The following is a 13023-nucleotide window of genomic DNA, read 5'->3' as shown; positions in this document are numbered from 1 at the left end:
TTAGCACGCCAGAATAGCGCGGTAGCGTATTGTGCTAAGCAGGAAAGCGCGCTTTTCTGTATTCTTGTTAACTTTCGGAGCTTGTTTTGAATACAACCTATCATATCTATATGTTTTTGGAATCAGGAAATTATAAAGAATAAGATTAAATCATTGTTGGATCGATTTCTTAAATTTTTATCGTAAGACTAATTAATCTATTTTCGTTAATTGTGATCACATTTTAAGAGTAAACATGACATATGTATATATTTTTAGATTCAGAATATGAGGAAGAATATGATGCAATCAAATTTTAATCTGTTTGCGAAAAATCGATTTTAATGACAACTTTAATGAGCAAACTCATCAATTAATTATTAAGCCTCCAAGCTGAAATGCAATACCAAAGTCCGGGCTTTGTCGAAGATTACTTGACCAAAATTTCAACCAATTTGGTTGAAAAATGAGAGCGTGACAGTGCCGCCTGAACTTTCACGAAACGTCTGGAGATACCATACTCAGGATCTCTCATGTCAAGTTTCATGAAGATCGGTCCAGTAGGTTTCTCTGAATCGCTCTACACACATACACAGACACACACACACACACACACACGCGCATACACCACGACCCTCATCTCGATTCCCCCTTCTACGTTAACACATTTAGTCAAAACTTGACTAAATGTAAAAAGGGGTCAATATATGGCACCATTCCCCTTCGCGCGCGCGCGTTTGTGAGTGTGTGTCACTGTGTGTGTGTGTGTATGTGTGTGTCACTGTGTACGTGTGTGTGTGTGTGTGTGTTTGTGTGTGTGTGTGTGTGTGTGTGTGCGTGTGTGTGTGTGTGTGTGTGTGTGTGTGTCTGTCTGTCTGTATGTCTATGTGCGCGTGAGTGTGTTTGTGTTTGTGAGTGTGTGAGTGTATGTGTGTGTGTGTGGTACTGTAGTGTGTGTGTGTGTCTGTGTGTGTCTGTGTGTGTGTGTGTCTGTGTGTATCTGTGTGTGTGTGTCTGTGTGTGTGTGTGCTTGGTTGAGAAAGAGAGGTAGGATGGCCGATTTTTCCTTCGTTGGGGGTATGCAGTACCTTAAATGATGGACGATTGTGCCAAAGGCATTGCACGTTTTCTTAATTCAACAAGATTAAGGATCTACTTCTGGTTTAATGCATTTTTGCGGGAATAGAATAAGCAGTGTTTTGCTTTTTTACATCTGACCCTCGCCTTAAAAGAGGGACTACTCATCAATGATTAAATAACAGACAAAGAAAACAGTTATTAAGGGTCTACAGATACAGAAGGTTGTGTGCAGATTGCACGAACACAACTGAGATGACATTACACCACGCACATCGACATAAATTGTATCCAAAAATCAACAAGTCGCGTAAGGCGAAATTACAACATTTATCAAGTAGCTGTCGAACTCACAGAATAATCTGAACGCAATGCCATTTTTCAGCAAGACCGTATACTCGTAGCATCGTCAGTCCACCGCTCATGGCAAAGGCAGTGAAATTGACAAGAAGAGCGGGGTAGTAGTTGCGCTAAGAAAGATAGCACGCTTTTCTGTACCTCTCTTTGTTTTAACTTTCTGAGCGTGTTTTTAATCCAAACATATCATATCGATATGTTTTTGGAATCAGGAACCGACAAGGAATAAGATGAAAGTGTTTTTAAATTGATTTCGACAATTTAATTTTGATAATAATTTTTATATATTTAATTTTCAGAGCTTGTTTTTAATCCAAACATAACATATTTATATGTTTTTGGAATCAGAAAATGATGGAGATTAAGATGAACGTAAATTTGGATCGTTTTATACATTTTTATTTTTTCTTACAATTTTCAGATTTTTAATGACCAAAGTCATTATTTAATTTTTAAGCCACCAAGCTGAAATGCAATACCGAAGTCCGGGCTTCGTCGAAGATTACTTGACCAAAATTTCAACCAATTTGGTTGAAAAATGAGGGCGTGACAGTGCCGCCTCAACTTTCACGAAAAGCCGGATATGACGTCATCAAAGACATTTATCAAAAAAAATGAAAAAAACGTTCGGGGATTTTTGATACCCAGGAACTCGCATGTCAAATTTCATAAAGATCGGTCCAGTAGTTTAGTCTGAATTGCTCTACACACACACACACACACACAGACAGACACACACACACACACACACACACACACACACACACACACACACACACGCACATACACCACGACCCTCATCTCGATTCCCCCCTCTACGTTAAAACATTTAGTCAAAACTTGACTAAATGTAAAAAGGAAGAAAGAGAAAAATAAAGCGAGGGAGATGAAGAGAGAGAGAGAGAGAGAGAGAGAGAGAGAGAGAGAGAGAGAGAGAGAGAGAGAGAGAGAGAGAGAGAGAGAGAGAGAGAGAGAGAGAGAGAGAGAGTGATTTGTACAAGTGTAAAATGTCAAATGTTTTACAAATGCACGTAAATGCGGCCGATATTTTCTTGTCATCTCGAAAGTCCAGGGATCCCTTAGTTTGGCGGTAATTACGATGTTGAGAATTTTTTTGAGAACTCACGTGCACATGTTTGTGACGGACACACCGACAGACACGCAAATCTGCGCTTATCACGCTTCGAAATCGAAATATAAAAAAAAAAAACATTTGCAGATTTACTCACACACTTTCATTTTCATATGAATTTTTGGCCTGGGATCCCTTTGTGGTTGACTGGGCTCTAAACACAAATATTGATTATAATAAAAGGCATGTATTGCTTTGTGAATGCGATATTTTTTTGAACATTTTCACAAATCGCGGTTTTAGGTTCGACGTAATTTGTAAACTGTTACAGTTGTACTAATCACGGGTTTAGAAATGCCTTTACTGGTACTTTAAAGCTCTGCATTTTGAAGTCAATTTTACCATTGGCTAGCAATCGATTTCCCAAGCATTAATCAACAGTCAGTCTTTATCTTGGGTTTCGCCTCGGCTGTCTGGAGGGATACAGAGAGATATAGAACAAGAGAGTGAGGGAGAGAGATGTTTTCAAATACTCTGCATAGCTTGAGGGTCACGGTGAAGGTCAGTCAGCTAAGTGCCCTTCCTGAGAAATGCAAATGAGTTGGTTCGTTGCACACAACAAACGTCTGTTTTGTAAAAGCACGCGTGAACTGCTCTATGTTAGACTGCTGAACATTTCTCAGGAAGTTTATCCTAAAAAAATATAACCTTGTAAGGTTTCAATAGCAAGTTACAGTCTGCGCCGACTAGAATGGCTCCGCCTTCCTGTGACTGCTGCGTTTACGTCCACGTCTGAAGGTCACCAGCCTGCATATTAATCATGTCAAGTCGTGCATAGCCCCGCCCATACAAGCAGGCCCACTGAACCACACGAGGGACACTTCTCTGCTCGCAAAAAACGTCGACCGCACAGTGGCGCTATGTGTGCTCCGTCTGTCTGTCACAGTGTTTGAAATTGAATTGGCGGAATTCACGTACGGTTGATTTTGATCAGACCGCACGCTTTCCCTTGGCCAAATTGTCGCTGTTCGTGACCAGAGAGAGATCAAACTCGCGGGAACACTGCTGCGAGCTCCAAGGCACAGTAAGTGTGTTGGTTTCAGTTACCATTGCTTAACATTTTATTGTGTACGACGCTATTTGTGGGAGGTTTTCTGACGAAAGTAACCATAGTAATGTAACCGAGTGCCAATTTACTTTACTCTTTCTTACCGAGCTCAAACACTCAAGCAAACGACACAAGTTATATTACCAGGTTCTTTTATTCCATACGATGAAATGGGGAATGTGTGGGATAACGGGGGTTTACTTTGAAATACAAAACTTTCAATGTATTACTATAGGACTAAACAACTCCCAAAAAACAACGCTCTCAACTCTTCACTCTAAAACTCGCTAAATCCTCCCTCATTACAAAAAATTATGTTCACCACTTGCCAGATAACCAATAATGATAATCTTTACGACTTATCAAATATTTTATCTCTCTTGAGCATACATCAGAAATATGGCAATCCGAATGGTGCAAATGTCCCTTTTAGCTCTTGATGTCTAAATAACACATTATTTAGCTAAATAACGCGTTATTTAGCTAAACAATGCTTTATTTAGCTATATCATGCATTATTTAGCTAAATAATGCATTGTTTAAATTAAACAATGCATTATTTACAGATACAGAAAAAAGAGAGCCCAAAGCACTAAATAATGCATTGTTTAGCATAAATAAGAGATTGTGTTTGTAAATAACTCATTATTTATAAATAATTACGCGTTTTCTCTAAACAATATATTATATGTAAATAAAGTGTTATTTAGATAAATAAAATATTATTTAGATAAATAAAATATTATTTAAATAAATAAAATATTATTTAGATAAATAAAATATTATATGTAGATAAAATAATATTTATCTAAATAAAATATTATTTAGATAAATAAAATATTATTTAGATAAATAATTTATTATTTAGATAAATAATTTATTATTTACTGTTTTTGCCTTGAAATAGTATTATTACGCTAAATAATGCTTTATATAGCTATATAATAGGTTTCCGCTATATAATTCATGATTTGGTAAATAATGCATTATATACCGTAAATAAAATATTATATACCGTAAACAATTCATTGTTTAGCGCATCGCGAAGCCGTTTTTTCTCTTGTTGTTTTTTTCCACGTGTTTCCGTGGATCCGAGAGAGCGCTGTTGATTCTCCACTGTCTTGGCAAACCCAGTATCCGGTACTCCACATCCGGTTCCGCCAAGGGACTGGGTGGCCGAGTGGTAACGCACTTGCGCTCGGAAGCGAGAGGTTGCGTGTTCAGGCCTGGGTCAGGCCGCAATTTTCTCCCCCCTTTCCTAACCTAGATGGTGGGTTCAAGTGCTAGTCTTTCGGATGAGACGAAAAACCGAGGTCTATGCTTGGCGCTTGTGGACAATATTCACTTTTTTGGCCAAAAACGCCAGTTTTGGCCAAAAAAGACAAAGATTTGGCCAAAAAACCCACACATTTAGCCAAATAAAATAGATTTGGCTCTAACTTTTTTTGGGTCAAAACTTTCTATGTAAAAGTTTTGGCCAAAACTGTTTTTGTTAGCTAAAACGGGAGATTTGGCCAAACTTCTGCCATAAAAAGATTTGGCCAAAAAAAGATTTGGCCAAACAAAAAAGATTTGGCCAAATCTTCACTTTTTTGGCCAAATCTTTTTTGTTTGGCCAACTCTTTTTTTGGCCAAATCTTATGTATTTGCTGGCGCTGGTGGACAATATTCACTTTTTTGGCCAAATCTTTTTTTTTTGGCCAAAACTTTGCTTTTTTGGCCAAAACTGGCATTTTTGGCCAAAACTTGCTTTTTTGGCCAAAAATGTACGTTTTTGGCCAAAAAAGTGTGCTTTTGGCAAAAAAAGTGAATATTGTCCACCAGCGCCTAGCAGCTTGGCGCTGGTGGACAATATTCACTTTTTTGGCCAAAAACGCACTTTTTTGGCCAAAACTGGCGTTTTTGGCCAAAACTGGCGTTTTTGGCCAAAACTGGCGTTTTTGGCCAAAACTGGCGTTTTTGGCCAAAACTGGCGTTTTTGGCCAAAACTATACTTTTTTGGCCAAAACTTTGCTTTTTTGGCCAAAAATGTACGTTTTTGGCCAAAAAAGTGTGCTTTTGGCCAAAAAAGTGAATATTGTCCACCAGCGCCTAGCAGCTTGGCGCTGGTGGACAATATTCACTTTTTTGGCCAAAAACGCACTTTTTTTGGCCAAAACGTACATTTTTGGCCAAAACAATATTTTTTTGGCCAAAACTTTGCTTTTTTAGCCAAAACTTAGCTTTTTTGGCCAAAACTTAGCTTTTTTGGCCAAAACTGGCGTTTTTGGCCAAAACTGGCGTTTTTGGCCAAAACTATACTTTTTTGGCCAAAACTTTGCTTGTTTGGCCAAAAATGTACGTTTTTGGCCAAAAAAGTGTGCTTTTGGCCAAAAAAGTGAATATTGTCCACCAGCGCCTAGCAGCTTGGTGCTGGTGGACAATATTCACTTTTTTGGCCAAAAACGCACTTTTTGGGCCAAAACTGGCGTTTTTGGCCAAAACTGGCGTTTTTGGCCAAAACTATACTTTTTTGGACAAAACTTTGCTTTTTTGGCCAAAGCTTTGCTTTTTTGGTCAAAACTTTGCTTTTTTGGCCAAAACTGGCGTTTTTGGCCAAAACTATACTTTTTGGGCCAAAACTTTGCTTTTTTGGCCAAAACTGGCGTTTTTGGCCAAAAAAATGAATATTGTCCATCAGCGCCAAGGGGTACTCAAAGATTTGGCCAAAAAATGAAGTTTTGGCCAAAAAAAAATTTTGGCCAAAACTTTCAATGCAAAAGTTTTGGCCAAAAAAATATTTGGCCAAATCTAAAACATTTGGCCAAAAAAGTGAAGATTTGGCCAAATGTTTTAGATTTGGCCAAATATTTTTTGGCCAAAACTTTGCACTCAAAAGTTTTGGCCAAAACATGTTTTTGGCCAAAAACACACTTTCTTGGTCAAAAACGTACATTTTTGGCCAAAAAAGTGTGTTTTTGGCCAAAAAAGTGAATATTGTCCACCAGCGCCAAGCATAGAGGTCCCTTCGTGTACACTACATTGGGGTGTGCACGTTAAAGATCCCACGATTGACAAAAGGGTCTTTCCTGGCAAAATTGTATAGGCATAGATAAAAATGTCCATCAAATACCCCTGGGACTTGGAATAAAGTAAAAAAAAAATTTCATCTCACACGGCATTAAGTCTCAGGAAACATGAATACACGCATGCAGGAAAAAAAAATATGGGTAGCGTGGTGTGTATGGCAGCTCGCTTTCCCCGGGGAGAAAGCAGCCCGAATTTCCATGAGGGTAACCTCACTGGACTGTAAATCTTATCCAATCCAATCCAATCCAATCCAATCCAATCCAAATGTAATCAAGATGGCTACACAAGCACAAGGGAACGTTCCCGCTGAATTGATCAGAACTCTAACTACAGCGGTTGTCCAGGAACTGGCACTGCAAAGGGTTCGTATTTTAAAGTTTTATGGGGGAACATCTTTTACATCTGGACATGGAGAATGAACGACTGCGAACTAAATTGCTGCTGTTGTACCATCAGTTGAAGTTAGCCACCTGACAAGAAGATGGTCGGAAGCGAAGCGGATGTAGCTTTAGTACGCCGAGACAGATGCTAGTTGTCTGATTGGTCAGTTTGAGAATCAACAGAGCTCTCGTGGATCCACGGAAACACGTGGTAAAAAACAACAAGAGAAATATCGGCTTCGATGCACTGCGCTAAACAATGAATATTGTTTACGGTAAATAATATTTTATTTACGGTATATAATGTATTATTTACCAAATCATGAATTATATAGCGGAAACCTATTATATAGCTATATAAAGCATTATTTAGCGTAATAATACTATTTCAAGGCAAAAACAGTAAATAATAAATTATTTATCTAAATAATATTTTATTTATCTAAATAATATTTTATTTATCTAAATAATATTTTATTTATCTAAATAATATTTCATTTACATACAATATTTTATTTATCCAAATAATATTTTATTTATCTAAATAATATTTTATTTATTTAAATAATATTTTATTTATCTAAATAACACTTTATTTACATATAATATATTGTTTAGAAAAAACGCGTAATTATTTATAAATAATGAGTTATTTACAGACACAATCTATTATTTATGCTAAACAATGCATTGTTTAGTGCTTTGTGCTCTCTTTTTTCTGTATCTGTAAATAATGCATTGTTTAAGTTAAACAATGCATTATTTAGCTAAATAATGCATGATATAGTTAAATAAAGCATTGTTTAGCTAAATAACGCGTTATTTAGCTAAATAATGCGTTATTTAGACATCAAGAGCTAGAAGGGACATTTGCACCATTCGGATTGCCATACAGAACAAAATACTGACAACCTTTACGATTTATCAATGCATGTCCCCTCTTTGTATCCCAACTGTACTTGGCAACACAATCTTCTCAACAAATCTAACAAAACCTAACTGAGCCCCTCTAACAAAAACTAGTCTACGGAACCTAATCCACAAAAACTCGTCTACGAAAACTAATCTACAAAACTAGTCTACAAAAACCTTAATGGATCCTCGATAGCACAGAGGTACCACGAGTTCACAAGTTCAAACGGATGCACCAAAGTACATGTGTACCGTAACTGTCGTTCCCAAGCTTACATCTGTAACTCTAAGAAAAAATAGCTGTCTAGTACGGGAATTGCACCTTCAATGATTTACTCAAAATATTCGTTAACTAGAAGAATGACCGAGAATGTGGGGAACCAACGTACTCGTCAGAGCCCGAGTGTCTATTCAGTTAACGGCGTGGGTTTTTTTCTCGAGTGCTCGCGGGCACTCGTACATCTGGCAGAAGAAACCTGGATCTGACTAATTATGCTGTCGCGGGATCGAGTTTTATTTAACACGAGATTATGTTGATTTTCTAACAAAGCCTTTAGTCTGAGTTAGACATCGACTGTGAAAAACGTCTCGGCATATCTGAATATCGTCACAGTCTGTAGATTTTGAAGCATCGCATTCTTCGTGACGTCTTTTTGTGTCTGCATGGGGGAATAGTTTTTTTTCCGCTTTCTTCGTTATCGCGGTCGACAACTCCGTCATATCATTTCAGACTCGCAGGCCACGTTCCAGCAGCTCAACTCGCGTATGAAAACAATACAGTATTTGTTGTCAATGTTGACGAATTTGTGACCAGAAGGAAAAAATAACAGCGAGATAAATGAAAAAATTTGAATGAATTTTCGACCCATGGAATGCTAGTTTGACTCCGTTCGTGACAAGTTTGGGAAGCGCAGTTCATACAATATTTATCACGCTTATATGACGTCATGCAATAGTCACATTACAGATAGAACTTTTTGGCGGGTGAACGTAGCACAGCTTGGTTCGGTTTTATAGATGTAGAGGCTTGAATAGAATAAGAAATACAAAGTTTGGACCCTATCTAAGACCGAGCTGGCCGTAATAACGTAGAATTTATTGTTTTCTGTTGTTCACAACCGGAAGTCGCCATCGTTTATGGGGCACGAAACTCTCGTAAACCCTTCACCAGAGTGGTCTCTTTTGTTAGATCATAGACCAAATAGCCTGGACCGCCAACTCGTCACGTGACCCGCCTTCGAGGTTACGACCCCATCTTGAACACACGGCCAGTACAACTGGCCTTGACACGGAACGATCCAAGGGGGGGCATTCTCAGTCATCTCAAAGAGGGAAATCCAAACGCAATCCGCTTTGTTCGATTTTATGGGCTTGGACGATAGAGAAAAATAAGAAAAGCAAAAGCTGTAGTCCAGTCTGGACGAAACTGCTATCAAGAACGCAGAATTGATTTTTTCTTAGTTTTTTTTTTTTAGCCGTAAGCGCCATTTCTCATTTCGAATTTCTCATAACTGCTGTTCACAATGCGGCCGCAGTGAAACCAACAAAGGGGCCTCACTCTGGAAGAGTTTCCTGCTCCGATAAACATGGCGCTTACGGCTAAAAAAAAACTCAGAAAAAATCAATTCTGCGTTCTTGATAGCAGTTTCGTCCAGACTGGACTCCAGCTTTTGCTTTTCTTATTTTTCTCTATCGTCCAAGCCCATAAAATCGAACAAGGCGGATTGCGTTTGGATTTCCCTCTTTGAGATGACTGAGATTGCCCCCCTTGCATCGTGCCGTGTCAAGGCCAGTTGTACTGGCCGTGTGTTCAAGATGGTTACGACCCCAGCTCTCTCAGTCTCGACTTTCAGGGGCGCGTCACGTCTGGTTTGAAAGGCCAGCGATTCGAAGACAGTGGAAAGAAAGCACGCTCCAGTTATTTGTGACAATGGGAGGTGACAATGAACTGGATTTTCAAAAACTCCAAACTAAACTTAACCAAATTAATCGAAAAACATGTTCCATATGCACTTTTGCTGAGTTTATTTTAGCATTTTCAGAACTTACCTCGGCAACTTTGATAATAGCGTCCATGTTTACAATCGACACCGGATATGACACCCCCTGATTTCTGAAAGGCCACGAGAGGCGCTACCTCGTAATAAAGAGATAGAGCGGAGAGAGAGCTAGTTGGCGGTCCGGATAAATGGTCTATGGTTAGAGTGAACCCGGACAGACTGTGACCATGTGACATTTTGAGCCGCTCCGTTGTCTAGTTCCGACAAGGCGAAGTTTTGTGCGACGCTCTATATTTTAGTCTGTAGTTTGTCGAACTCGAGTATTCTTTTGTCACCTATCTGTAGTTGTGGAGATTCCGGACCAAGTTTCCAGAACGTGTGACGTCATAGCTAAACGTACCTGTGCCCGTCTTGGCTACATCTAGATCTCTCTAATGTCTGCACCTCCCCGCCCCACCTGCCCCCTCCCCCTCCCACATCCCCACTGAAATGGGCGGGGATATAGCTCAGTTGGTAGCGCGCTGGATTTGTATTCAGTTGGCCGCTGTCAGCGTGAGTTCGATCCCAGGTTCGGCGGAAATTTATTTCAGAGTCAACTTTGTGTGCAGACTCTCTTCGGTGTCCGAACCCTCCCCTCGTGTACACTACATTGGGTGTGCACGTTAAAGATCCCACGATTGACAAAAGGGTCTTTCCTGGCAAAATTGCTTAGGCACAGTTAATAATTGTCTACCTATACCCGTGTGACTTGGAATAATAGGCCGTGAAAGGTAAATATGCGCCGAAATGGCTGCAATTACTGGCCGTATAAAATTTCATCTCACACGGCATCACTGCAGAGCGCCTAGAACTGTACCCACGGAATATGCGCGATATAAGCGTCATTGATTGATTGATTGATTGAAACGATCGTTTTCCGCTGTGCTTGTCTTTGCCCATTTTTGTAAAATGAGATATGTGCAGACCTTCTAGTGCCTTATCCCCCTTCGTGTTTATATACACACAAGCACAAGTCTTCAAGATCAACTGCGCACGGAAAAGATCCTGTAATCCATGTCTGAGTTTGGTGGATTATAGGTACACGAAAACACTCAGCATGGCGCCCCCCCCCCCCCCAAAAAAAAAAAAAAAAAAAAAAAAAAAAAACCGGCGTTAGGCTGCCTAAATAAGGGGGGGGGGGGGGGGAGGGGGGGTGTGTTCAAATCGGTCATGCACGTAAAAACCTTCTCATGAAAAATACACGAGTGTCCATGGGAGTTTCAGTTTATGAACGCAGAAGAAACAAGAAAATTTGCTGATTCAAATCAGCAGGTTCCCAGACGTTCCTTCATGTAACTTTTAGGTGAATGGCAAGGACTACTACTAAAGTAGTCCTTGGTGAATGGTCAAAGTGGTTTCTTCAAAAAACAGTCATGGCAGGGTGTTTGTGTGTGACACTTGTCCGAGTGCTAGCGTGAAATAGTGAAATGGTTAAATATGGCAAGTTATTTGAAGGAAAAAATCTTGTTTTGTTCCCGATCAATATTATGCAAGCTAGGGTTTTGTTTATGGTAAATATGTTCTGAAATGGACTACATGTATATATATATATTATGCTCACACTCAGTCATCTTGCACAACAATGCAACACATGGATTGGATTAATGGAATGACATGTATTTGTCAACAACGAATCATGGGATAGAAAACTACAAAATGTGAAAGAAAGTACATTTAAACAATAAATGTAATACTGATTGTTAAACAAATGTAACACCGTTAATTGAACGCCATTGTGATAATAGCACCAGTAACAAGATATTGGCAAGTGCAATGATGGTAGTATTGTAATTACATTTATTTGTCAACAACAAATCAGGAAATAGAAAATTCAAAACGGGAAAGAAAATGTTTATGTTAACAAAATCCTGAAATCAATTTTAAGTAAGCTATTGCCGTCAACATGGAAAAATTGCGCGAGTGTCAATTGGTACAGTAAAACTAAACGTTTCATTGGACATTAGCGCAATTTTTCCATGCCGACGACGATATGTAGATTGTTTTATGTCACACCCACAGCTTAAAAATAGTTTGGTTTGATCGAGAAATGTTTGAGTTATGAAAATAATTATATTTATTTGTCAACAACAAATGACGAGATAGAAAAATTAAAAATGGGAAAGAAAATGTGTTATGTTAACAAAATCCTGAAATCAATTTTAAATAAAATATTGTCGTCAACATGGGAAAACTGCGTTAGTGTCAATTGGTACAGTAAAGGTAAACAACATTTCACTTGACATTAGCGCAATTTTGCCATGGCGACGACGATATGTATATTGTTTTATGTCACACTCACAGCTTTAAAAATAGTTTGGATTGACCGAGAAATGTTTGAGTTATGAAATAATTATATTTATTTGTCAACAACAAATGACGAGATAGAAAAATAAAAAATGGAAAAGAAAATGTGTTATGTTACACAGCTTAAAAATAGTTTGGATTGATCGAGAAATGTTTGAGTTAGAAAAATAGCAACTGCTTGGATTGTAAAAAGAAGTCTAGAAAATGGAGTTTTGGTGCATTAGTGAAAAACATAATTGGCATAATTATACATTGTTAATGTTAATTGAACATGATCCAGATATCATCAGCAACATGATTCAGATATCATCAGCAGCAAGTTATTGGCAAGTGAAACTGTAAACAAATGTTAAAGACAGTGGGTTTGAGAAACAGTAAAATATAGTTTGATACATGTAGTAATGATTGGTACGCTCTTCTTGTCAATTTCACTGCCTTTGCCATGAGCGGTGGACTGACGATGCTACGAGTATACGGTCTTGCTGAAAAATTGCATTGCGTTCAGTTTCATTCTGTGAGTTCGACAGCTACTTGACTAAATGTTGTATTTTCGCCTTACGCGACTTGTTTTTCAATCACTACAAAATTATCATACAGCTTTTTATGTCTCACTAAATTATAAATCAGATGTATGTGGTTGTTTGTTGCCTTGAATGCCCCAAGGGGCAAAAATGAGTGTTTCTTCCATACTAATAAGCCTCATTTGCCTAAACCATATAGGGAGTT

At 38.5% G+C, this 13023-nt stretch overlaps 1 protein-coding gene across 2 annotated transcripts in view; it reads left to right on the top strand.

Moving 5' to 3' along the window:
* Positions 1-3387: 3387 nt before the first annotated feature.
* LOC138974923 (GTPase IMAP family member 8-like) overlaps positions 3388-13023 on the top strand; it is a 41409-nt gene continuing 31773 nt past the window's right edge. For both annotated transcript variants that reach the window (XM_070347635.1, XM_070347634.1), the window contains exon 1: positions 3388-3569. The gene's annotated coding sequence lies outside the window, so the exon portion shown is untranslated. The remainder of the gene's footprint in view (positions 3570-13023) is intronic.

Source organism: Littorina saxatilis, linkage group LG8, assembly GCF_037325665.1.
Source record: "Littorina saxatilis isolate snail1 linkage group LG8, US_GU_Lsax_2.0, whole genome shotgun sequence".
In the NCBI taxonomy this organism is placed as follows: domain Eukaryota; kingdom Metazoa; phylum Mollusca; class Gastropoda; order Littorinimorpha; family Littorinidae; genus Littorina; species Littorina saxatilis.
This window is presented reverse-complemented; position numbering and strand designations above follow the sequence as displayed.